A 27,410-nucleotide genomic window follows, 5' to 3' on the forward strand; every position below is an offset into this window, starting at 1 on the left:
CGGAGAGAGTGGCGCTGAGGACGACGGAAGAAGGGCACCTGGCGCGTTTATGACGTACGCAGGGAGTGTTTTGTAACAACCACTGAGTAGTCCTCCGCGTCTCATAGCAAAATATTCCCCTAATGAGAAAACTGAGAAACGAGTGCAGAGAATTAATTCCAAAGTTTTAAAATTTCCCATTCGTGTCATAGTTTGAGTACCCTACCCCTCGGACCCGGGGCAAGCCTTCGACTGTAACTTAGCACGTAAAAAACCAGAACGCCGGAAGTATTTTCCTACACCCGCCGGATGGACGCTGCTTCCCAGCGCCGCAAATACTAATTGGCTCTTCTCTACCCTACAGCTGGCCGTACGCTGGTGGGGTTTCATCCTCAAGGCCTAAGAAAGTGCTAAAAAGACCGGTCTGGAAGTGCTCACTCTTCTGTGCGAAAACATTTTTTAGCTCCTCCAGCCTACTGTTAAATTCGGCCAATTTTTGAGCAGCTACAGCGTCTGCTGCCCTCAAGTCTCCTTTCGCAGTTTTGCCCGCTAGCAGTGGCCGTTGGTGAGCAATGTAAAATGTGACGGAAATACAAACATAAATGAAAGCTAAAAAGCAGCCGAAATTAATAAGATGCACTATACTGACACCATGGGGTAAGAGATCCTAGCTCATGCATATGAATGAATGGAGAAAGACTTGAAGCAGGGAGATGGTAGTTACTGTATCTTCGAGGTTTTCGAGACCTTTTCTGAGTTCCAAATGCAAGGAATACAACCATGAACAAAATAAAACTTGCCTTAGGCTGGGCGTGGTAGCTCACACCTATAATCCCAGTACTTTGGGAGGCCGAAGCGGGAGGATTGCTTGAGCCCGGGAATTTGGTACCAGCCTGGGCAACATGGTGAGACCCCCGTCTCTACAAAATTCTTTTTTTAATTTAGCCGGGGGGGGTGGTGGTGTGTGCATGTGGTCCCAGCTACTCAGGAGGCTGAGACGGGAGGAACGCTTGAGTCCGGGAGGTCGAGGCTGCAGTGAGCCATGGTTGCAACACTGCACTCCAGCCTCATTGACACAGTGAGACACTGTCTAAACAACAACAACAAAAATTTTAAGCCTTGCCTTCGTGGAGCTTGCATTCTAATGGGAAGGAACATTAAAATATGTCAACTAAAGAAAATCAGGCTTTTAAATAATTCAAGTTAGCTTTCTTCAGAAGTCTTACTGAGGACTGCCACCTGGGAGAGTCAGAGAGTTTTTTAGACTGCTCCAAAGCAGTGTTTCAGCCCGCAGCTTATATACAGGTGGTGGCCGCTCTGTATGTGCTTGGAAGTTAAATCAAATGTGCTTAGAAGGGCTGTGGTGGTGGCTCGGGCCTGTAATCCCAGTGCTTAAGGAGGCTGAGGCAGATTGCTTAAGGCCAGGCGTTTACAACCAGCCTGTGTAACATATCAAGACTCTGTCTCCACACACATAAAAAAAAAAAAAAAAAAAAAAAAAAAAAAAAAAAGCAAGGCGTGGTAGAACATGTCTGTAGTCCTAGCTACGGGAGAGGCAGAGGTAAAAGGATTGCTGGAACCCCTCAGTTTGAGGTTACAGTGAGCTGTGATTGTGCCACTGCATTCTAGCCCGGCATTCTAGTCTAGCATTCTTGCTGTAACAGAGCAAGACCTTGTCTCTAATAAAAAAGAAAAAAATGTACTTAGGAGTTACACTAGAGCAAAATCTCACGAAGGTTTGGGTGGAAGAGAACACATGTTTATAGGTTATGGAGGCATAGTCATTAATCCTGTCAGACATGTACAGGAAGAGGCAAAGTCGAGGATCGTTGGATTTATCTTTTCTAAAAATGCAGTAATTCAGGCAAGAGACATGGGAACTTGTGCTCTATCCTACTTATCTTCAGGGTATTCTGGAGGGCTGTGCATAGTCACTGTCTGAGGCTGTGAAATTCTGCTGGCCAGAGAGTTTGTGAAATTCTGCTGGTAAACAGAATGAGCAGACATGGCTTCTTATGTTTGCTACTTTGTCTCGCATGTCCAAAAAACAATAAATGCAATGAAGACAAATTGTATGGGATAGGAAGATAAGGAGCTAGGGAGGAAGGGTACAATGATTTAGGTAGAAAATGATGCAACCTAAACTGGAGCAGTAGATGAGGTAAATTGAAAAATACTGTTCAAATATCCCAGTTTGTTTCCATACATCTCTTCAAGAACTTACCAGTTTTTAAACTAAGCAACTCCACTAGACTTCCCTTCTTCAGAGCAGGAGGTTGTTGTTGGTTTTGTTTGTTCGTTTAGAGATGAGTTCTCACTATGTCTATCCAGGCTGGTCTCAAACTCCTGGCCTTAAGCCATCCTCCCACCTCAGCCTCCCAAATCACTGGGATTACTATAGGCATAAACTACTGCACCTAGTTCACAGCAGTGGTTTCTAATTAAATTTTTCTAACTAGATACAAAGGTGGGCTGGATCCAATGGCGTGTGTCTGTAGTCCCAGCACTTTGGGAGGCCGAGGAAGGTGGATCGCTTGAGCTCAGGAGTTTGAGACCAGTGAACATAGAGAAAACCCATCTCCACAAAAAATACAAAGAATTAACTGGGTGTAGTGATGCATGCTTGTAGTCCCAGCTACTTGAAAGGCTGAGGTGGGAGGATCGGCTGAGGTGGGAGGATCACCTGAGCCCAGCAAGTCAAGGCTGCAGCAAGCCATGATCATGCCACTGCACTCCAGCCTGGGTGATAGAGTGAGACCCTGTCTCAAAAAAAAAAAAAAAAAAAAAAAAGAGAGAGAGAGACAAAGATTGCATCCTGAAGTGTGAGCTGCTTTATAAAGAAGTCTCTGGCGGAGTTTGCAGTGAGCCGAGATTGCACCACTGCACTCCAGCCTGGGCGACAGAGCAAGACTCTGTCTCAAAAAAAAAAGTCTCTTTGTGGTGGCGGGCGCCTGTAATCCCAGCTACTCAGGAGGCTGAGCCAGAGCATTGCTTGAACCCGGAAAGTGGAGATTGCAGTGAGTGGAAATTGTGCTACTGCACTCCAGGCTGGGCGACGGAGTGAGACTCTGTCTCAAAATAAAAAATAAAAATAAAAATAAAAGTCTCTGAATCTTACCGGTTACCAGACTGTAGACATATGGTAACAGGCACAGGAAAAACACCTCTGATGCTGAGCCCAACACAATTCTAACTCCATAGCACACGTGAGGCAGTCCATTCTTCATTCAGCCAACAAATTGAGCTCGTGGTATGTGCCAGACACTGGGAATACAGTGATGAACAAGAAATTTTCCTGTTCTCTTGGAACATAAAAGAGAACTAGTGGGAGAGACAGACATTAAACAAACACACAAATTTTAAATTTATAATTGTGACTAGTTCTGGAAAGATATATACAAAGGGACCTAGACTGGTCAGAGAGTTACTCTAAAGAAGAGAAATGGGCCAGGCACGGTGGCTCACCCCTGTAATCCCAGCACTTGGGGAGGCAGAGGTGGGCTGATTAGATCATGAGGTCAGGAGTTCAAGACCAGCCTGGCCAACATGTTGAAACCCTGTCTCTGCTAAAAATAAAAAAATTTTTAAAAGTTTAGCTGAGCATGGTGGCATGCATCTGTAATCCCAGCTACTAGGGAGACTGAGGCAGGAGAATCACTTAAACCTGGGAGGCGGAAGTTACAGTGAGTCAAGGTCGTGCCACTGCACTCCAGCCTGGACGACAGCGAGACTCCAACTCAAAAAAAAAAAAAAGTAAATAAGGGAAATGTAAATTAACGTTTGAAAAATGTATAGGAATTGGGTGTAGGAATATACATACTTGTTCAAAAGCCCTGAGAAAGCAAGTCAGTATGGCTAAATTTTAGTGTACTAATCTGGAATCAAGGGAAAGGAGTCCATGGTCGAGATCATATAGAACCTTCCTATGAGTAAGAGGTCATGGCTTGATCTATTTTATATATCACTGGATCCCCAGCTTCTAGAATAGTTTCTGGCACACTGTGGTACTCAGTAGATAATGGTTGAACAAAAGAAAAGAGAGGGTATGATCACAAGTGTTTTCCAAGTAGACCACTCTGGCTCATGTATGAAAAACATTGGATAGTGGGGGCAAAGGTAAGACTGGAAGAGAAGAGAGCAGTTAGAAGGCTGCTGAAATAGGCAATAGAAGATGATACCTTGGATTTGAGGAGTGATAGTGGTGATGGAAAGATGTAGGTAAATAATATGTATTCAAGAAGTAGAATTGCCCAGGTTTAGGTAGTAATTGATTTGATGTGGCAGAATAAAGAGAGAAGTGTTAGGTATAACTCCCTGCTCTCTGGTTTTCTGGATGGATCGATGATGGTGCCAGTAACTCAATAAACAGGAAATTCTGAAAAAGGAGCAGTTTTGGTAGGAGAAGAGTATACTAGCTCAGTTTTGGACATATTAAGTTTGAGTTATTCATGAGATACACAGATGAAGAACAGGTCTGAAGCTCAAAAAAGAGACCTAAATTGGAGATAAAAATTTGAGGTTTATTGGTTTCTAGGTGGTAACCAAAGCTTATGGAATGAGATCACCTACATTGAGATTGGGAAGTGAAGAAAGGGCCCAAGGAGAAAGCCTCAAGGAACTTATAGAAGAGGAGGAACTCACAAAAGAGACTGAGAAGGAACTACCAGGGTGTTAAGAAGAAAACCTGTGTGATCACAGGAAAAATACCTCTGATGCTGAGCCCAATACAATTCTGAGCCCACAGCACATGTTAAAAGTGTCAGATCAGAGGCCTGGTGCAGTGGTTTATGCCTGTAATCCCAGCACTTTGGGAGGCCAAGGCAGGGGGATCAATTGAGGCCAGGAGTTCAAGACCAACCTGGCCAACAGGGCGAAACCCTGTCTCTACTAAAAATACAAAAGTTAGCCAGCTGTGGTGGTACACGCCTGTAATCCCAGCTACTTGGGTGGCACACGCCTTTAATGCCAGCTACTTGGGAGGCTGAGGCGAGAATTGAAGTCCGTCTCAAAGAAGAAGAAGTCTTAGATTAGATATATAAAATATAAGAATTGGCAAGGGATCTCAGAAGTATTTTAGTCTGGTGTCTTCAGATATAAAGATAAATACCTATTCAGATGAAACTCACAAATGACCAATGGGCATAGCCAGGACTTCCAAACCAGAAGTATTGTTTTCCTATTTAAAATAATTTAGAAAGTTACCATCTTTCATTTGTATTATAAAGAGTATTCCTCAGAGGAAACAGGTAAATTAAGCTATTACTTTGTTTTTGTTTTTGTTTTTGTTTTCCTTTTTGGAAACAGGGTCTAGCTCTCTCACCCAAGCTGGAATTCAGTGGCATGAGCATGGCTCACTGCAACTTCTGCCTCCCAGGCTCAAGCGATTCTCCTGCCTCAGGCTCCCGAGTAGCTAGAACCACAATCACAGGCATGCACCACCATGCCTGGCTAATTTTTTGTACTTTTTGTAGAGGCAGGGTTTCTCCATGTTGTGTGAGCTGGTCGTGAACTCCAGGGCTCAAGTGATCTGCCCGCCTCAGCCACCCAAAATCCTGGGATTACAGGCATGAGCCACCGCGCCCAGCCAAAGTATAACTATTATATAGGAAACTGAGGGCCAAGGTTGCAATGAACCAAGATTGTGCTACTTCACTCCAGCCTGGGCAACAGAGTGAGACTCTGTCTCCAAAAAAAGGGAAACTGAGGCATCAGAAAGTTAAAAAGAACTTGAGATCCCCAATAAAGTTAAAGAATACAAGATAATAATTTTTAACCTCATTTACTGAGACGTTCGCTTTTCTTTTTTGAGACAGGGTCTTTCTGTGTCACCCGGGCTAGAGTGCAGTGGTGCATTCATAGCTCACTGCAATCTCAACCTCCTAGACTCAAGCAATCCTCCCACCTCAGCCTCCCAAGTAATTGGGACTACAGGCATGCACCACCGTGCCTGGCTAATTTATTTTTAAGAGATGGAGGTCTCACTATGTTGCCCAGCCTGGTCTTGAATTGCTGGCCTCAAGCAGTCCTCCCACCTTGGCCTCTCAAACTGCTGGGATTACAGGTGTGCACAACTGAGCTCAACCCAGACTTTTTCTTTAAGTTTATTTTTAATTTTTAAATATTTCTTTGGTTTCAGACCCTGACAGACTTTCTTAGAGTGTAGTATTTAAAGGCTTTTTTACATTTCCACTTCATCTTCAGTCACCCTAAACTCCTTTCCATTTTTACCTCAAGGATTTCCCTCCCATCAGATTTGGTGAGTCTTGTCTCCCTATTATTCTGGTGAAAGTTTAGAAATCATGAAAATTAAAAACAGCTCATTTCTGTGTTCGATCCCTGCCTTTGAAAGTTAATTTAGTCAATGCAATGACTCTCTATCTGCAAGAGGGACAGATCTGAGCCTTACTTATTTTTTAGATAAGTCTCACTCTGTTGCCCAGGCTGGAGTGCAATGGCGTGATCTCAGCTCACTGCAACCTCTGACTCCCAGGTTCAAGCAATTCTCTTGCCTCAACCTCCCAAGTAGCTGGGATTACAGACATGCGCCACCACACCTGGCTAATTTTTTGTATTTCTAGTAGAGATGGGGTTTCGCCATGTTGGCCAGGCTGGTCTCGAACTCCTGACCTCAGGTTATCCACCTGCCTCGGCCTCCCAAAGTGCTAGGATTACAGGCGTGAGCCACCGTGCCCAGCCTGAGCCTTACTTTTAAAAATTAAAAGATAAATTATTCTTAACTTAATTATCCATCTTTATAATTGAAAGTCAGGATAAGGCAGAAATGTGAAATGTTGATTCTACATTGAGTAGATTGGAATAGTATGAGCTCATTAACGTCTTAAACCCAAAATTATCTCCCCCTTGCTTTAATGTCTAAAATTCCCCCATTAGTGATTCATGTCCCTTTTTATAACTCCTGTTAAATGCCAATAACACCCGCGAAAGGAGTGAGAAACTAACCCATTTTGTGAATGGATATGTTTTATTTCCTCTAGTTTGAAGCACACTCTAGGCAGCTTCAGATCACTATGAACCTGGGGCAGGTGAAGAGATTGCTAGATCTAGGGGGAAAGACACAGAAAGAAGAGGTAGGTAACAAGAGAAATATTACCCACTTCAACATTTTGTCCAGGGCCCATGCTCTAAGACATTATACCTTTGGAGCTCTAGCTATTAATTGTCCCACCCACTTATTGCTATCCACATTTGACAGCTTTGTATCTAGGTCAAGAAGTAGGCATGTTCTTATGGAGTCTTCTCCCTGAAACTGAATGTGTGCGCAATATACCACGCAATTTGTGTGATGATAAAAATAATTTTCTCGGCCAGGCATGGTGGCTCACACCTATTATCCCAGCACTTTGGGAGGCCAAGACAGGTGGATCACCTGAGGTCAGGAGTTCGAGACCAGCATGGCCAACATGGTGAAACCCTGTCTCTACTAAAAATACCAAAATTAGCTGGGCATGGTGACTCACGCCTGTAATGCCAGCTACTTGGGAGGTTGAGGCAGAAAAATCCCTTCAACACAGGAAGCAAAAGTTACAGTGAGCTGAGATTGCGCCACTGTATTCCAGCCTGGGCAACACAATGAGACTCCATCTCAAAAACAAACAAACAAACAAAGTTTTCTCCTATACTAGAAACATAGTTCTAGAAGAATTTGGTGTTCAAAACTTCATGATAAATTAGGAGTGACTCTAAAAACTGTGACAAATGGAAGATTATTTTATCACAAATCCAGCTAAGTTGCTCCTCCTCTCTGGACTAAAGATACACATTTTGATGCTCTGCCTAGAAAGAAGAATGTGAAGACACAAAATGATATTTAAAAATCTAATTATATTATTTGCTTTTAAGAAACCCATCATGGCATTCTTTTGCACTTTGAATAAAATCCAGCTGCTTGCTATCACTTATATGGCTTACTTGTTAATTATTTCTGTGCTTCCTCTAAGTCTGCCATCTCATCTACCATTCAGCTTTTTGCTCCAGTCCACACTGGCTTTTTAATGTCCTTCAACACACTAGAGTAGTTCCTGCTTTAGGGCCATTACCTCTATTCCTCTGCCTGGAGTGTTCTTACTCCAAATTTTGCATAGCTGAGTTCTTCACACCAGTCATATGTCAGCAAACATGTCACTGTTAAGAGAGGCCTTTTCTTATTCTACCTAAAATAGTACTGATGGTCAGGCGTGGTGGCTCACACATATAATCCCAGCACTTTGGGAGGCTGAGGTGGGTGGGTTGCTCAAGCCAGGAGTTTGAGACCAGCCTGGGCAACATGGTGAAACTCCACCTCTACAAAAAATACACACACACACACAAATTAGCCAGGTGTGGTGGTGCATGCCAGATACTTGGGAGACTGAGGTGGGAGGGTTGCTTCAGCTCAAGAGGGTGAGGCTGCAGTGAGCCATGATCATGCCACTGTGCTCCAGTCTGGATGACAGAGCAACACCCTGTCTCAGAAAAATAATTAATTAAAATAATATCATCTGAAATTATATTATTTGTCTATTAGCTCACTGTCTATATACCTTCTCTATATTATAGGCCCATGAGAAAGTTGGTACTTCATTTGTCTTGTTCCCCACTACATCCCTAGAGTCAAAAATGGGGCCTGGCACGTAGTGGGTATTCAATAAATACTTGTCAAATTGATGAATGAATGATATGGGAAATTGAAGTTTCAAGATCCCTGGAGAGACAGAAGAGTGGGATTAGCCTTAAATTGGAGAGGAAGATCATTATCATTGGGCCTAGAAGGAAAGAGACACAGATAGGTGAAAATGCGGCAAAAATTTTAAATAGTTTTAGGAAGAAAGAAGCAGCAGGAATTTAAAAGAGTTCCCTTCTGACAGTTACCAGCCTCTTTTTTTTTTTTTTTTTGTTTTTTGTTTTTTGTTTTGAAACATGATACAAAGTCAATGTTGAGACTGAAAGGATAGGTAGTAGTATAGAAAGTTCTGCTTTTGTGGGAACTGGTAAATGTGATATTTGCTTTTTTTTTTCCTTATTTAAATTTCACATGTCTTGAAGCCAAGCCCAACTGGTAGTTTCTGTTTCTTAACTGTAATACTTTGTGCCAAGACTGTTACTTTCTTTTTTTTTTTTTTTTTTTTGGCGGGGGTGGGGACCGTGGCAGGGATGGAGTCTCGCTCTGTTGCCCAGGCTGGAGTGCAGTGGTGCAATCTCGGCTCACTGCAACCTCTGTCTCCTGGGTTCAAGCAATTCTCCTACCTCAGCCTCCTAAGTAGCTGGAATTACAGGCACCTGCCACCATGCCCAGCTAATTTTTGCATTTTTAGTAGAGACGGGGTTTCACCACATTGGTCAGGCTGGTCTTGAACTCCTGACCTCAGGTAATCCACCTACCTCGGCCTCCGGAAGTGCTGGGATTACAGGCATGAGCCACTGCGCCCGGCCTCTAAGACTGTTACTTTCATTAACTCACTTAATCCTCGCAGGAACCTAAATCTGTTATTCACCAGTTTATAGATGAAGAAACTGAGGTTGAGAGAAGTTAGATAACTTGCACAAAATCAACAATAAGAAAGTGGGACTACCAAAATTGCAAACCATGAGTGTCTGATTCCAAAGATTATATTCTTTCATCTCTTACATGTTGCCTGTCACATACCTAGAATAAATAGGCTTATGATATGTTAATTTGATCATTGATATTCTCTCTTGCTTGGGGTTAACACCCCAAGTCTAAGCTTTATTTATTTTATTTAATTTTATTTTTTGGAAACAGGCTTTCACCATGTTTCCCTGGCTGGTCTTGCCCTCCTGGGCTCAAGCGATCCACTCAAGCAACTTGGTCTCCCGAAGTGCTGGGATTACAGGGTGTGAGCTACTGTGCCCAACCAACCCCCCAGTCTAAGCTTTAAATGTAATATGCGAATAACAAATGTTATAACATATACACAAAATGACATAAAAATGACAGTTGATAACTCTCATTAAGAAAGCATCTGGCTTTCCAACAGCCTGCCTACCTTTCTAAATAATTGTGTCTAAAAGTCATTTACTTAGGGTAGAGCTAAGCAAGCCTGGCACCTGTGCCCAGCATGTGTGGTAACAGCATGATGATATTTGTTAGAGCATGCACAGTTAAGGAGGGTGACCACATAGGCTGATGGTGCAGTGTCAGAATTCAAGCAGAGTAAGGAGCGGAGAGGTGAGGACCACAGTAACAATGAGAGATTGGTTACAAAGAGGGGTGATTTACCAAATAAATAAATATATTGAAGATAATGGGAAATGGGAGCCAGGCTTCTCACAGTGGGTGTAAGGAGTTACAAATATGGAAAGGCAGAAAATTAGAATGAACTCTGTGGTGTTGGATTGGAATTGTAGGTATTTGTGTAAACTCATGATTTGCAATAGGTGGACATAGAATAAAACATAGATGTGTGTGTGTGTGTGTGTGGTCTGGCACGGTGGCTCATGCCTGTAATCCCAGCACTTTGGGAGCCCGAAGCGGGTGGATAACCTGAGGTCAGCAGCTTGAGACCAGCCTGGCTAACATAGCAAAACCCTGTCTCTACTAAAAATACAAAAATTAGCCGGGTGTGGTGGCGCATGCCTATAGTCCCAGCTACTCGGGAGGCTGAGGCAGGAGAATCACTTGAACCCGGGAGGCAGAGGTTGCAGTGAGCCGAGATTGCACCACTGCACTCCAGCCTGGGTGACGACGCAAGACTCTGTCTCAAAAATAATAAGGGGTGTGTGTGTGTGTGTGTGTGTACACACGCATATTCTCTAGCTATGTTCACTAAGAGGACCTAGGAGCAGTGACACCCAACAGCAATGAGCACACCTAATGCCTCCATTTTGGTTTCCAAATGCATTCTTTACTAAAAGGCCATTTTCCAATAAAAAGAACCAGGGCTTCCTGGAGAAATAACTGATTCCAAGGCTAGGGCAGAGAAGGTACAAGATGAACCTGGAACATCTTGCTAAGCCACAAAGTAAAGAACTATTCATAGAATAATGAGGACATGTCAAAAAGACCCAAAGGCTAGCTTGAAGGGACTCTCACTCCCAGGGCCAGAATGTGGACAATCTGAGCCTCAAAATAAATAACAATAGTAACAAATTATAACTCATTGTGTAAAATAGGAAGTAGTGTGTCTAAACTGCTGAATGAATGAGTGAATGAAAAGAGAAAACTTTTTATTACAGTATAATGCCAACAATAAATGTACAAGCAATGATGGAATTAGAAAATCCCCACTTGGCCATCATAACAGTAATGAATCAACCAAGAAACATCTATGTATGCTAAACTTCTTGGTACACATCTGATGAGGAATGGAATATTTACATAGTCTCAAAGTATCTCCCCACAAAATACTTCTTGATTAAGAAGAGAAAAAGATAACTTAACAGTGGAAAAACCTGGCAAACACCATTTAATCTGTAAATTAATAATATTAGTAAGGAGACAATTGAAATTGCTACAGCCTGATGGTATGTCATGAGGAAAAACCCAGCATGCCTTCTGTGCTATTCCTGCCCAAAATGCATAACTTGAATCTAATTAAGAAGAAACATCAGACAAATCAAATTGAGGGATATTCTATAAAATAACTCACCTATAATCTTTACAAGTAGCAAGGTCATGAAAGTCGAAGAAAGACTAAAGAATTGTTCTGATTAAAGATTAATGAGACATAACTAAATGCATCACTTGCAGTGACATTATTGAGATAACTGCTTAAACTTAAATGGGTTCTGTGGATTAGATGATAGTAATACATCAGTGTTAATTTCCTGATTTTGAGAATTTGTGAATGATGGAACATCATCGGGGTGACCTACTCTCAAAGGGGAAAAAGTGACTTATTTGTACTGTTCTTGTTACTTTCCTGTAAGTTGGAAATTATTTCAAAATAAAAAGGAAAAATGTTACAACAGAAGGGAGACAAAAAGGGTACCATTTGAAACATTGGAACTATCAGTGTCTTAAATGAACAATGTAAATTCCTGAAATTGTGGGCAGAAAAATGATGTTTGTGGGGGTAACAGTAGCAATTATTCTTCCTCTACCCACACTCTCCAAGATCCTGCTGAAGACCTACCTCCTCCTAGAAGCCTTCTTTGACTATTACAGCCCACACTCATTCCATACCTGAACTTTGACTATTACAGCCTGTATCTATTCCATACCTGAACTTGGGATACATGTTGTTGGTATCACTTCCTTGACAGTAAATCATGTATAACCTGTGACTTCTCTTGTACTATTGTCTTATATAAATTTTGAACTCCTGTTTAAATCTTCTCATGAATATTACCTCCCTAATTATATTGTAATTAATTGAGGAGTAGATACTATATATGATCTCTTTTCCTCCCCAAAGTAGCTAACACATGTTTTGCAATCACATTTCCACATCCCAAGGACTGTCAAGTAATAATTAGTCTCACTTAGCAAATTTTTTTTGCCTACTAATTATGTATCAGGCACTGTAAATAATAATTTCCTACATGTATAGGATGCATTGGCCGGGCACAAGGGCTCACGCCTGTAATCCCAACACTTTGGGAGGCAGAGGTGGGTGGATCACGAGGTCAGGAGTTCAAGGCCAGCCAAGCCAAGACGGTGAAACCCTGTCTCTACTAGAAATACAAAAATTAGCCAGGCGTGATGGTGGGCACCTGTAATCCCAGCTACTAAGGAAGCTGAGGCAGAGAATTGCTTGAACCCGGGAGGCGGAGGGTGAGCCGAGATCGTGCCACTACATTCCAGCCTGAGTGATAAAGTGAGATTCCGTCTCAAAAAAAAAGAAAAAGAAAAAAAAAAAGAAAACCACAACTTCCAAGTCCAGTGGTTTTTCCACTCCACTATAGGAATACAGGTAACAAGTCTGGACACAGTAATGGACTTATGTGGGTTGTATTAGTTTTCTATTACTGCTGTAACAAATTACCACAAACGTAGTGGCTTAAACAATACAAATGTATTATTTCACAGTTCTGTAGAAGTCTGACACAGTTCTCACTGGCCTAAAATTAAGGGGTGGGCAGAGTTGCATTCTTTTCTAAAGGCTCTAGAAGATCGTCTGTTTCCTTGCTATTTCCAGCTTCCAGATGTTGCTCACATTCTTTAGCGTGTGTTCTTCTTCCTCCATCTTCAAAGCAAGCAACATTGTATCTCTGTGTCTGTCTTCCATAGTTGTATCTTCCTCTGACTCTCTATTTTACTTTTTTTTTTTTTTTTGAGACAGAGTCTGGCTCTGTCGCCCAGGCTGGAGTGCAGTAGCGCAATCTCGGCTCACTGCAACCTCCGTCTCCTAGGTTCAAGCGATTCGCCTGCTTCAGCCTCCCGGGTAGCTGGGACTACAGGCACCTGCCACCATGCCAGGCTAATTTTTTGTATTTTTAGTAGAGACAGGTCTCACCGTATTAGCTGGCATGGTCTCCTGATCTTGTGATCCGCCCGCCTCGGCCTCCCAAAGTGCTAGGATTACAGGCCTGAGCCACCGCGCCCGGCCTATTTTACTTTTAAGGATACTTGAGATTACGTCGGGCCAACTCCAATAATCCAAGATAACCTCGCTATTCAGTTGATTAGTAACCTTAATTTCTTAAGTAATTTTAATTCTCCTTTGCCATATATCTTAACATATTCACCGATTCCAGGAATTAGGGCGTGGACATCTTTGGGAGGCCATTATTCTGCCTATTGTGTATATGTTCTTCGAAATTTCACTTCCCAAAGATCTACTGAGTGCTTTCGCACCTTAACTCATGGTGTGACCACTTCTTCCATCTATTGAAAATCAGTCATTAGATTCTAACAGGACAATTTGTTTACTGGTATACCAACTTCAGCAATTACTTTCTATGAAAAATAAGACAGATTTACAAAAGTTAGTATCCTCTGAGTCCACTAACTCCTCATTCAACAATAAGGAAATTGAGGCCAGAAACATTAATAACTTGCCCAAGGACACACAGCTAGCAAGTGGCAGAGCAGGGATGCAGACTTAGGTCCTACTACAAAGCTCACAGCTTTTCCATTACACCATTTTATCACCAATAATAGCTACTCCTAGGGCCTACATCAAATGCCTGTGGTTTAAAGTTAATTCATTCCTTTGAATTATCCACTTCTTTATGGACTGCCTTGAAAATGCAAATTCAAGGAAGAGAGGAAGTCAAATTGCCTCTGTTTGCACATGACATGAGGGTATATTTAGAAAACCCCATCGTCTCAGCCCAAAAACTCCTTAAGCTGGTAAGCAACTTCAGCAAAGTCTCAGGATACAAAATCAATGTGCAAAAATCACAAGCATTCCTATACACCAATAATGGACAAGCAGAGAGCCAAAGCATGAGTGAACTCCCATTCACAACTGCTATAAAGAGAATAAAATACCTAGGAATACGACTTACAAGGGACGTGAAGGACCTCTTCAAGGAGAACTACAAACTACTGCTCAAGGAAATAAGAGAGGACACAAACGGAAAAACATTTTATCCTCATGGACAGGAAGAGTCAATATCGTGGAAATGAACATACTGCCCAAAGTAATTTATAGATTCAATGCTATTTCCATCAAGCTATCATTGACTTTCTTCACAGAACTATGAAAAAAAACTGCTTTAAATTTCATATGGAACCGTAAAAGAGCCTGTATAGCCAAGACAATCCTAAGCAAAAAGAATAAAACTGGAGGCATCACACTACTTGATTTCAAACTATACTACAAGGCTACAGTAACCAAAACAGCATGGTACTGGTACCAAAACAGATATATACATCAATGGAACAGAACAGAGGCCTCAGAAATACCACCACACATCTACAACTACCTGATCTTCAACAAACCTAACAAAAACAAACAATGGGGAAAGGATTCCCTATTTAATAAATGGTACTGGGAAAACTGGTTAGCCATATGCAGAAAGCAGAAACTGGGCCCCTCCCTTATACCTTATACAAAAATTAAGTCAAGATGGATTAAAGACTTAAGCATAAAACGTAAAACCATAAAAACCCTAGAAGAAAACCTAGGCTATACCATTCAGGACATAGGCATGGGCAAAGACTTCATGACTAAAACACCAAAAGCAATTGCAACAAAAGCCAAAATTGACAAATGGAATCTAATTAAAGAGCTTCTGCACAGCAAAAGAAACAATCACCATACTAAACAGGCAACCTACAGAATGGTAGAAAATTTTGCCAGTCTATTCATCTGACAAAAGTCTAATATCCAGAATCTATAAGGAACTTAAACAAATTTACAAGAAAAAAAACCAAACAATTCCATCAAAAAGTGGGCAAAGGATATGAACAGACACTTTGCAAAAGAAGACATTTATGTGACCAACAAACATATGAAAATAAACTCATCATCACTGGTCATTAGAGAAATGCAAATCAAAACCACAATGAGATACCTTCTCACGCCAGTTAGAATGGCGTTCATTACAAAGCTAGGAAACAACAGGTGCTGGAGAGGATGTGGAGAAACAGGAACGCTTTTACACTGTTGGTGGGAGTGTAAATTAGTTCAACCATTGTGGAAGACAGTGTGGTGATTCCTTAAGGATCTAGAACCAGAAATACCATTTGACTGAGCAATCACATTACTGGGTATGTACCCAAAGGATTATAAATCATTCTACTATAAAGACACATGCACACTTATGTTTATTGCAGCACTATTTACAATAGCAAAAAACTTGGAACCATTCCAAATGCCCATCAAAGGTAGACTGGATAAAAAAAAAAATATGACACATATACACCATAGAATACTATGCAGTCATAAAAAAAGGATGAGTTCATGTCATTTTCAGGGACATGGATGAAGTTGGAAGCCACCATTCTCAGCAAACTAACACAGGAACAGAAAACCAAATATCGCATGTTTTCTCTCGTATGTAGGACTTGAACAATGAGAACACATGGACACAGGGAGGGGAATGTCACACACTGGGGCCTGTCAGGGGGTGGGGAGCAAGGGGAGGGAGAGCATTAGGACAAATACCTAATGCATGCAGGCCTTAAAACCTAGATGATGGGTAGATAAGTGCAGCGAATCACTGTGGCACATGTATCCCTATGTAACAAACCTGCACGTTCAGCACATGCATCCCAGAATCAAAAAAAAAAAAAAAAAAAAAAAGGCGGTGAAAGAGAATGCTGTATTCTATCTCAGCCTAGAATACGCTGTCCTGAGGTCATCTATTCACTCCCCTGTGCTTCTGTTGTCCTCAATTACAATGCAATTTTGATGATCCCAAAGTCACTGTTTTAAGAAGGCAAGTTTTGCATTAAATGCTTATTTACTATTGCTCTGGTATATTTAGAAAACAGAGCAGCCTATTGAGAAGTAAGTGCCTACTCAAATCTCCCTTCTGATTTTAAACTTCAACCATCAGGAGCCACACAACCTACTCACACCACTCTGTGTGCAGACTTTCTTGTAGCTGCCCTTTCTTTCCCCTCTTCCTGGGAGGTCCTCTCAACTCTCTCCCATTCCTAACAGCCAGACATTTATACCTAGAGAATACTTCCTGCTCCTTTAGCCCTGTTTCTAAACTTTCTCCTGTTCTCCAGGTACAGACAGATACTCTGTCTTCTTTCCTCCAGCACTTGGTGTTATCATTTATCTCACAACTCTCAAATTTTCTGTTCCATTGGCAGAAGGACAGAAAGTGTTTGCAGGCAAACACGGGACATCACACAAAAAAGAAAGAAAATGCAGATTCCAGCAGTAGGAGCATACCATCACTAAATATATTTTGCATTTAATGGATTTAATATTAATATTCATTTCCATTAATCAAAAGTGATGAACCCCAGTGGTCCCTGACCTGGAATAATTTTTAACATCATTACAGAGCCAGTTTAGATCATGCACCATGATGCTGGTCTGTGGGAAAATGTCCCTTAGTAAATCAGCCTAGTCAATCTCCTATAGCATCCAGGGCCCTCTGCCTTCCCAGCTCAAGCAATCCTCCCACCTTAGCCTGCCGAGTAGCTGGGACTATAGGTGTGTACTATCATGCTTGGCTAATTTTTGTATTTTTTGTAGAGACAGGATTTTGCCAGCCTGGCTAATTTTTGTATTGTTTGTAATGTCGGGGTTTCATCATGTTTCTCAGAGTGGTCTTGAGTTCCTGAACTCAAGTGATCCACCCACCTCGGCCTGCCAAGGTGCTGGGATTACAGGCATGAGCCACTGTGCCCCACCTCATCCAAGTGTTAACTTTGCTTTACTGTACTCTTCTCATTGTACATGTGTTTCGTTTGGAAATTATATTCTACAGTGTCACTCCTAAAGTAGGGGGTTTTGCAAGAGTCTTCAGATGAATTCTTTGGTAATATCAAGGAACTATTGACAAGAAGTTGTGAGGAGTCATCACAAGTCAGCTTGAGAAGTTGCATGTTATTCATATAGTTGAGAAAGGAGCCCTGGGTTAAACTCACTACTTAAGAGCCATATGACCTAGGGAAAATTAGGTTATTTCTCTAAGCTTCACCTTCTTCTAAAAAAAGGATATTAATTCCCACTTAATAGAATTGTTGTGAGAATTAAATAAAATGATTGTACAAGCATGTTGTAAAGAAAAAAATATATGTGATAGATGTGCACATGAGTGTATACACAGACAGCAGTGAATGAAAACAAAGGCCTAGAAGATGCTGGGTTCAAATCCTGCCTCTGCCACTTGTGTGATCTTAGACAAGTCCTAAATTCTTGAAACTCTCTTAATCTTAATTTTTCTCATTATAAAATACATTTGTCATAAAATTATTGTGAGGATTAAGTGTCGTTATGCTCAAAGAGCACTTATTACAGAGCCTGGCCCAAACTACACGTTCAAGAGCTGTTGGCACAGCATAAAGATCTCGGCTCTTTTTAACCTGATTCACCCATTGTGGCCAGAATAGGTGATTTCTGGATAAACCTCAAGGTGGAGCTAGAGACACAGAAGTGGGTGTCTTGTTCTTCAACAAGAATGTTTGGTCTTAAGGGGGAAAAAGAAGCAGCTTTTCCATCTGGATTTTGCCAGAACACATCCTATCTCCCTTTAAATCACCACCCATGTTCCTCCATTATGAGAGCCTTTGGGGTTTTTTGTCTGTTCGTTTTGGGTTTTGTTTGCAAAAAAAGAGTCAAAGGAGGGAGCATTCAATAGATGTTGTTCTGGTTTTGGTTTTTGAGACAGGGTCTCACTTTGTCACCCATGCTGCAGTGCAGTGGCACGACCTCAGTTCACTGCAGCCTCTACCTCTGGGGTTCAAGCGATCCTTCTGCTTAAGCCCCCCAAGTAGCTAGGACTGCAGGCATGTGCTACCACACCCAGCTAATTTTTGTATTTTTTGTAGAGACAGGGTGGGGGAAGTGGGGAGGGTGTGCAGGGGTCGGAGTTTGGGGGAGGTGGGTGGTTTCGCCATGTTGGCCAGGCTCAAGCAATCTTCCTGCCTCGGCTTCCCAAAGTGCTAGGATTACAGGCATGAGCCACTGCGCCCAGTCTAGAAGTTCTTCAATATTGTGAATTCACTTCTACTTGGAGAAAATATGTTATCTGGTATATAGAAGATGACTATATAGTTTTGAAAAAACAAACCTTTATTACATTTTATTTTCTTCTCATTCTTCAGCCCACAGGTCAAAAGCAGCTTTTGTCTACATTCCACTCATGTGACTGATTTCCTGTCAGAGCCCGGTCATCTTTCCAAAAGGGAATACTTACCATAGCTCCCATATTTCTCAATGCAAATAAGACTCCTAGAAGTCTATCTTAGCATCCCAAGATTCCAGGAATATAGATTAGGTTTCAGTGGTTTTCAAAAGATCCCTTCGAAGTTACATATTGATAAGCTCATTACAAACTCAACTCATTATTTTCACTACTATCTTGTAGGCTAAGTACCTATCATATATAATTAGAACCTCATGAAAATAAAAAAAATCCACATAAAAGATGAAAATACTACCAAATATAAGCCTCAACATGCCACTACTTTCAGAAAATCATTGCTACTGGCTGGGCGTGATGGCTCATGCCTGTAATCCCAGCTACTCGGGAGGCTGAGGCAGGAGAATCACTTGAACTTGGGAGGCGGAGGTTGCAATGAGCAGAGATTGCACCACTGCACTCTAGCCTGGTGACAAGAGCGAGACTCCGTCTCAAAAAAAAAAAAAAAAAGCATTGCCACAGAAACAGAGCTTAGATTCCCCCAAAATCTAGCTGGGTAAGAGAAACCCCTTCATTTCTATGTATAAGTAAAGGATGAGTAAGAATTAGTTCAGTGAAGGAGAATTAAAGGGGAGAAGGATCATTCCAAGCAGAGTTCCAGGACATAAGTAAGGTCAAAGAAAGGAATGCTCTTGTAGGTTTGAAAGTAATTACATATGGCTCAACCGGAAAGGTTGAGAGGAAAATGGCGAGAGTTAAGGCTGGAGGGGTGAACTGGAGATAATTATTAAGCCCTGCATTTTATGTTAAGGAGTAAAGACTTTATCCTGAGAGAAATGGGGAGCTACCAGCATGCATCAGATGAGGCAGAACAAGATCATTTTCTGCTTTAGAAAGATCATTCTGGCTGCAAGACAAAGAACGGAGGAGGGCAAGGCTAGGAGGAAGATGTGCTAGATATTTTCTGTTTGCATCTCCAGAATACAGTAAGTCCTCAATGTCATCGATAGATTCTTGGAAACTGTGACTAAGGGAAACAACATATAAAGAAACCAATTTAGCTGTAGGCTAATTGATATAAATAATTAAGTTCCTATGGCATATTTCTGGTCACAAAACATCATCAAACATCTAAATAAAGACCCAAAACACTTCCAATATTAAACCTTGAAATATAATAAATGTGAGCTATACATACATTTAAGAAAGATTAATAAAAATAAGTATAAGATAATTCTTTTCCCAATTATTCCAGATCAGGGTTACAGGTGGCCAGAGCCTACCCCAGCAGCCGAGCACAAAGCAGGAACCAGCCCTGGACAGGACGGCATTCCCTCACAGGGCACACTCACACACACGCCACACTCAGAATGGGGCCGTTCAGACACATGAGTTCATCTAATGTGCACATTTTTGGGATGTGGGAGGAAACTGGAGTACCCAGAGAAGACCCACGCAGTCATGGAGAGAATGTGCAGACTTCACACACAGCGGCCTCTGCCAGGAATCAATTTTTTTCATCCGCGTCATAATGAAACGTCGCTGAACATAATGACATTAATCAAAGACCTGCTGTACTCCCTCTACTCTACCTGCTGCGTATCCCTGAAGTTTGACCTATGTGGGCTCCTGCTGGACTCCTTTGCCCTCTGGCTTTTGGTTGAGTCCAGCATTGGGAGATAGCAGTAGGAGATCAGAGGTCAGAGGGAAAGACAGGTCCAAGAATTGATCCCCCAGCTCCTTCCCTAGTGAGTCTTTGTGTGAGGACACTTCTCTCCACCAAAGGTCACTGCTCTTAGCAGACAACATCTGCCACACAGTTGCTCTCTTCAGATTCTGGTAATCAAATCACTCCCACCGCAGCCCTTGTTACTACCTTTGGGTAGTGATGATTAGCAAGCTGTTGCTAGCTAGCACTGGGGAAACTTTGTATCCCTTTTTGGTCTCCCTGAACCCTGCGCTCATCTTGTAAATGATTCCTTTATTAAGCACTCTTCAAATTATCTAGTTTGAGTATGCCCTCTGATTCCTGCCAGAACTCTGATACAGAAAGAAACCAGGAAGAGTATGGCAGCTAGCATTTATTGCCTCCCAGGTATTCTTCTAAGCAGTTTATATATATTAACTCATTTAATTCTCACAGCAACCCTAAGAAGTATCCCGCCTTTACAGATGTGGAACCTGAGTTATACAGAGATTAAGGAGATTAATTTTCCCAAAGATGCATAGCTAGTGAACCAGAATTCAAATCTACAGAGTCTGTTTCCAGAACCTGTGTTCTTAACTACTATGCTCTTCTGGTGAGGTAAATTGATGGTGTAAACTGCAGCAATAGGCCGGGCGCGGTGGCTCACGCCTGTAATCCCAGCACTTTAGGAGGCTGAGGCGGGCGAATCACAAGGTCAGGAGATCAAGACCATCCTGGCTAACACGGTGAAACCCCGTCTCTACTAAAAATACAAAAAAATAGCCAGGCGTGGCGGCAGGCGCCTGTAGTCCCAGCTACTTGGGAAGCTGAGGCAGCAGAATGGCGTGAACCCGGGAGGTGGAGCTTGCAGTGAGCCGTGCCACTGCACTCCATCCTGGGCGACTAAGCGAGACTCCATCTCAAAAAAAAAAAAAAAAAAAATTGCAGCAATATCAATGAAATGGGGAAAAATGAAGAAATTTAAGAGAGATTGTTGCTAATCCCAGGAGGATCAGTTGAGATCAAGAAGCAATGAGATTCATTGGTTACGAATACAGATTTTCTTTTTTTTTTTTTGAAACTGAGTCTCGCTCTATTGCCCAGGCTGGAGTGCAATGGCAGGATCTTGGCTCACTGCAGCCTCCAGCTCCTGGGTTCAAGTGATTCTCCTGCCTCAGCCTTCCCAGTAGCTGAGATTACAAGCACTCACAACCACGCCCGGCTACTTTTGTATTTTTTTTTAGTAGAGACGGGGTTTCACCATGTTGGTCAGGTTGGTTTCAAACTCCTGACTTCAGGTGATCCACCTGCCTCAGCCTTCCAAAGTGCTGGGATTACAGGCATGAGCCACTGTGCCAGGCTTTTTTTTTTCTTTTTTTTGAGATGGAGTCCTGCTTTTGTCACCGGGGCTGGATGAGGCCTCAGCCTCCCAAGTAGCTGGGATTACAGGCGCCCACCACCACAACCAGCTAATTTTTTTTCTTTTCTTATTTTTTTTTTAATTAGAGATGGGGTTTCACCATTTTGGCCAGGCTGGTCTCAAACTCCTGACCTCAGGTGATCCACCTGCCTCGGCCTCCCAAATAAAGTGCTGGGATTATAGGCATGAGCCACCACACTTGGCTCTTAATAAATCTTTATTAATAAATCATCCCAGAGAAACAGGGGGGCACCTGTTGGAATTTAGAAATATTAGCTCTAAAGTACCATCCTCTGTGGCTGAGGACCACCCTGAGATCAAACCAGTCCTTCCTTTCCTTTGGATGCCCACAGTACTTTTGTTATTTTTATGACTGTCTTTAACTCTGATATCACATTTATTGGTTTATATGTCTCTCTGCCTGCCAAGCTCCACTAGTCCTGATTCATACCCTCATCCTTAGTTACTCTCATCATATGAAGCACATAGTAAGTGCTCTATAATATTTGTTGAATGAATGAATGACTCAGTACTCCTAGGAAATTATTCCCTGAGTGCCACTGCACTCCAGCCTGGCGACAGAGCAAGACTCCGTCTCAAAAAAAAAGGGCTTGCTGGGAGGACCGGTAGCTGTGGCCATGCCTGTAATCCCAGCACTTTGTGGGGCTGAGGTGGGTGGATCACCTGAGGTCAGGAGTTCAAGACCAGTCTGGCCAACATGGTGAAACCCCATCTCTACCAAAAACACAAAAATTGGCCAGATGTGGTGGTGGCAGGCGCCTGTAGTTCCAGCTACTCAGGAGGCTGAGGCAAGAGAATTGCTTCAAACCAGGAGGGAGAGCTTGCAGTGAGCCAAGACTGCACCACTGCACTCCAGCCTGGGCAACAGAGCAAGACTTCATCAAGAAAGAAAGAAAGAAAGAAAGAAAGAAAGAGAGAAAGAGAGAAAGAGAGAAAGAGAGAAAGAGAGAAAGAGAGAAAGAGAGAAAGAGAGAGAGAAAGGAAGGAAGGAAGGAAGGAAGGAAGGAAGGAAGGAAGGAAGGAAAGAAAGAAAGAAAGAAGGAAAGAAGGAAAGAAGGAAGGAAGGAAGGAAGGAAGGAAGGAAGGAAGGAAGGAAGGAAGGAAGGAAGGAAGGAAGGAAGGAAGGAAGGAAGGAAGGAAGCAGAGAGAGAAAGAGGGCTTGCTTGCTGGAGGGGATTTGCCCTTTTTGCCCCTTCTATTTTTTCCACCTTGTGGGGATGCAGCATTCCTCCCCTCCAGAGAATGCAGCAACAAGGTGCCATCTTGGAAGCAGAGAATAGCCCTTACCAGACACCAGTCATACTGGAGCCTTTATCTTGGGCTTTCCAGCCTCCAGAATGGTGAGGAAATAAATTTGTGCCATTCATAAATTTCCCAGTCTTGGGTATTTTGTTATAGCAGCACAAAGATAAGTGGAGTCCTTTGGAAAAGCGAACAAATGAAGAAAGGGAAAGGGGTGACCCTGATCCTAGAAGTCAAGGGATATTTATGCAGATCTAATCTGCTGAGGATGAGCAGTCTTATGGAACAGAAGTATTTCTAGAATCATATTTTTAATATAATGTAAAGAAATCTGCTCATGTGATGGGTAAAATATATACATACATATGCATATTGTACACACACACACACACACACACATACACCCCTATGCTGAAAAATAGCTACTTATTTTTAGCTACTGTTCTTTTAACGAGTTGGTTTATTGAGTCATACAGAGAAAACCCAAGTATTTAATGTAGACAATTAATAGCTGATTCAAAGACATCCCGTATATCTACTGTGCAAAGCAGAAGCACACCATTAAGGAGGGGCTAGAGGCCTCCTTTTCTATAGGCACAGTTTTTATTCTGGCAGCTCTTGCAAAAGCAGGGAGTTGGAAAAACAGCTCCCTGGCTGGGGATTGCGGCTCATGCCTGTAATTTGAGAGACTGAGGTGAAAGGATCACTTGAGGCCAGGAGTTCAGGACCAGCCTGGGCAGCATATGAGATCCCATCTCTCGAAAAAATTGTTTTTGAGTTAGCCAGGCATGGTGGCATGAGACTGAGTCCTAACTACTTGGGAGGCTGAGGTGGGAGGATTGCTTAAGCCCAGTAATTCAAGTTTACAGTAAGCTATGATTGCACCACTGCACTCCAACCTGGGTGACAGAGTGAGACCCTGACACTGCCCCTCGCCCCCAAAAAGAAAGGAAAAACAGTTCCCATAGGTGCGCAATAGCGGACTCTGTGTACTGTTACCAACTTGTTCTTGAATAAATATAGCAAAAAGAATTCTCCAACTTAAGCAGACTGCAGAGGTTTTAGGAAAGGATTTAAATAAGACCTTGGGCCAGGAAGGACTTTACATTTGTGATGGCTTAAACAAACAATTTTCTTCACAGACCTCTCTAGAACTAGCTAGACTATAATTTCTCCATTCTCTCAATGTCCTTCCAAAATACCATCACTACCACCACCCTTCAGCTAAAACATCTAAGATATCAGCAACTGCCTTGTCTAGGTATCATCCCATCTGGAACAAGCATTCAGTTCTCTTCATTCAACAAATGGGCATTGGATACCCTCAATGTGCCAGAACCTGTGTGGGACCCGGGGATTGAAAAGGAAACCAAACATTCTTCCCCAACCTCCAGAAGCTCACTGCTAGTGGTGGCAAAGACGCACATAACTAGCTGGGTCACCTAACACTCTGTATCTTAAAGGATCTCCCAGTAGTATCCCATAAAACGCTGGGTGCAGCTGCCAAGGCCAGAGAAGGTTGAAACGCGAATAGTTGAGAGAGGTCTTCTTCTTTGCTCTCTTACTGCCAGTGCTGGAGTGGGTTCCTTTGAATGTGTCCCATGAGATGTGATGGGGGCTGTGTTTCCAGCACCCGTCCATATTCTTGCTATCAGCGTGAATCCCTGCCCAGGTTTCAGGGGCTCTTCAGGATGCGAAGGAGGATAATTCCCTATCCCAGGGCTGTACTTAACCAAGAATTACCTTGCTCCTTCCTACTTACTGCATTGTAAATCAACCCTGATAGCCCTTTTCCCAGACCCAAGCCTGCTTAGTTAGAATAGATGCAAATTCCAGTATCACTGTCTCACAGCTCCCCAGCCACTGTTCCCCTTCAATACCTGTCCTGATTCCTGAGTTAGTTAATTGGTTCCATCCATTTCCATTTTCTTGGTAACTGTATTCATTCAAGAAGGATTTATACTAGGCAGAAGTACAATGTAGAGGTTAAGGGTGGAAACTCTGGGAGTTCAGTCCCAGCTGTGTATTTACTAACTGTATGACCTTAGGCTGATTAACTGTCCTCTTTGTTTCCTCATCATAAATTGGGGATAATAATATTACTTATAAGGATAATAATAGAACCTGTCTCATAAGGTTGTTGTGAGAATTAAATTGATGAATATATAAAGGGCTTAGAATAGTGCCTGGAACCTAGTAAGAGCAATATAAATGTTAGCTAGAATTGATCTAAGTTCTAATATTAACTCATTTAATCCTCACGATCACCCTAAGGGGTTGGTACATTTATCAATGAGAGATTTTGTAACAGAGGTTTTAAGTAAAACAGAGGCTAAGTGACTTGCCCAAGCCTCTAACAGTACTGCATGAACAAAACAGGCAAGATATCTGTTATCATGGAACTTTCATTAAACAAATAAAATAATTTCATGATGATAAATGCAATGAAGAAAACAGAATAAGATGAAGGTAGGCCGGGCGCGGTGGCTTACGCCTGTAATCAATCCCAGCACTTTGGGAGGCCAAGGCGGGCACATCATCTGAGGTCAGGAGTTTGAGACCAGCCTGGCCAACATGGCAAAATCCCGTCTCTACTAAAAATACAAAAATTAGCCGGGCATAGTGACGCATGCCTGTAATCCCAGCTATTCCAGAGGCTGAGGCAGGAGAATCACTTAAACACGGGAGGGAGAGGTTGCAGTGAGCCGAGATCGTGCCATTGCACTCCAGCCTGGGCAATAGAGCAAGACTCCATCTCAAAAAAGAAAAAAAAAAAAGATGAAGGTATGTGATAGGGTCACTTCTCTAAGGAAGTGACATTCCAGGGACTTGTTGCCCTTCCCTGCTACTGGCCTGCGTTCAGAGCCACTGTGGTTTACCTCAACACACTTCAATAATTCTGTATCTTGGTGAAACTATTGGAGTCTCATTTCCTTTGTTTAAGGAGGTCCCCGGACCCCTTAATGGCCATTTGCCTACTGCTTATTTGTTTTACTTCACAGGAAAATGTATTCTGCATCATTGGACAATCTACTCCACAGATAACCAGAAAATTACAATACAGCACAGGAAGTTCCATGGCAAAGGAAAGCAAAAGGGGCTGTGGATTCCCAGAGGAGGTGCCTAACTGAGCTTGGTGGACAGAGGAGTACAAAGAATAGCATATGCAGAGGCTCTCATCTAGAGTGTGCCCCCCAAAATAAACAAAAAATAATAATAAAATAAAGTGTGCCCTAGTCATCTTCTCAAACCAATGAGAGTTTGCCTCTCATTTTTCTTGTAGCCCTATAGTTTCAAAATACTGTTTACTTTGTGTGTGAAGGTGGAGGAAACAGGCACTTCCAGGATACTGTTAGGCCGTAGTACCCATGAGGAGGCCCACATACTTCTGCTGGGATCTCTTGGGTACCTCGAGTGTTTCTGTCTTCTACCAGGACACTGTGGGAGCAGGGCGGGGGGAGCTTTACTCTCAGGCTTCTGCTAGCTCATATAGCACCTGGGTTCCTTTCCTAGGGCTGCTGTCACAAAGTACCACAAAACTGGGTGGCTTCAGAAAACAGAAACAGATTGTCTTAACAGTTCTGGAGCTGGCAGTCCAAAATCAAGGTGTCAACAGGGCTGGATGCATCTGGAGGCTCTGAGGGAGCACCTGCTCCATGCCCATCTCTTTGCCTGTGGTGGCTGCCAGCAATCTTTTGCATTCCTTGGCTCATGGCTGCAGTGCTCCAATCCCTGACTCCGTCCCTGGAAAGCCTTCTTCCCTTTGTCCCTCTGTCTGAATCTCCCTCTCATTTCTTTTCTAAAGACATCAGTCATTGGATTTAGGGTCTACCCAAATGCAGTATGGCCTCATCTTAACTTGATTACATCTGCAAAGATGCTATTTCCAAATAAGGTTACACTCACAGGTACCAGAGGTTAGGGCTTGAACATATCTTTTGGGAGGATATGATTCAACCCAGGACTGCATCTTTGTGCAGAGTGGAGACAGTGCCCACTCTGGATAGATGCTGCCCCTCTGCTCATGGCTTAGTGAGGAGAGAGCACCCTTGTGTGAATTACACCAAAGAGCCCTTTCTCCTAGTGCAGCTCCACACCAGGACACAAGGCTTTGCACTCGGAGTCTAGGCTGATTTCAACTCCCATTTAGCCTCCCTCTGGCCCCCTTAGCAGGACACGGCTTGTTCAATCACATGTACTGACCTTTGACTGCTCTGCCCTCAGCTGGCTGCTTCTGTTCTGCCCCTCCCCACATCCCTACCCATCCTGTTCCTTCCATCCCCATATCCTGAGGGTATAACCCATTCTCATTCTCAGTCCAGTTTTTGGATGTCTTTGTGGAGTGATCTGATTCTGTAGCTCCTGTGACTAGCTGGTACGTTT

General features: G+C 42.6%; 1 long non-coding RNA gene across 1 annotated transcript; it reads left to right on the forward strand.

Moving 5' to 3' along the window:
* Positions 1-4: 4 nt before the first annotated feature.
* Positions 5-27,410, forward strand: LOC108586969. Its single transcript, XR_001905046.3, has 3 exons — positions 5-636; positions 19,469-19,643; positions 26,030-27,410. It is a non-coding gene; the product is annotated as an uncharacterized LOC108586969 (long non-coding RNA).

Source organism: Papio anubis, chromosome 1, assembly GCF_008728515.1.
Source record: "Papio anubis isolate 15944 chromosome 1, Panubis1.0, whole genome shotgun sequence".
Taxonomy (NCBI): Eukaryota; Metazoa; Chordata; class Mammalia; order Primates; family Cercopithecidae; genus Papio; species Papio anubis.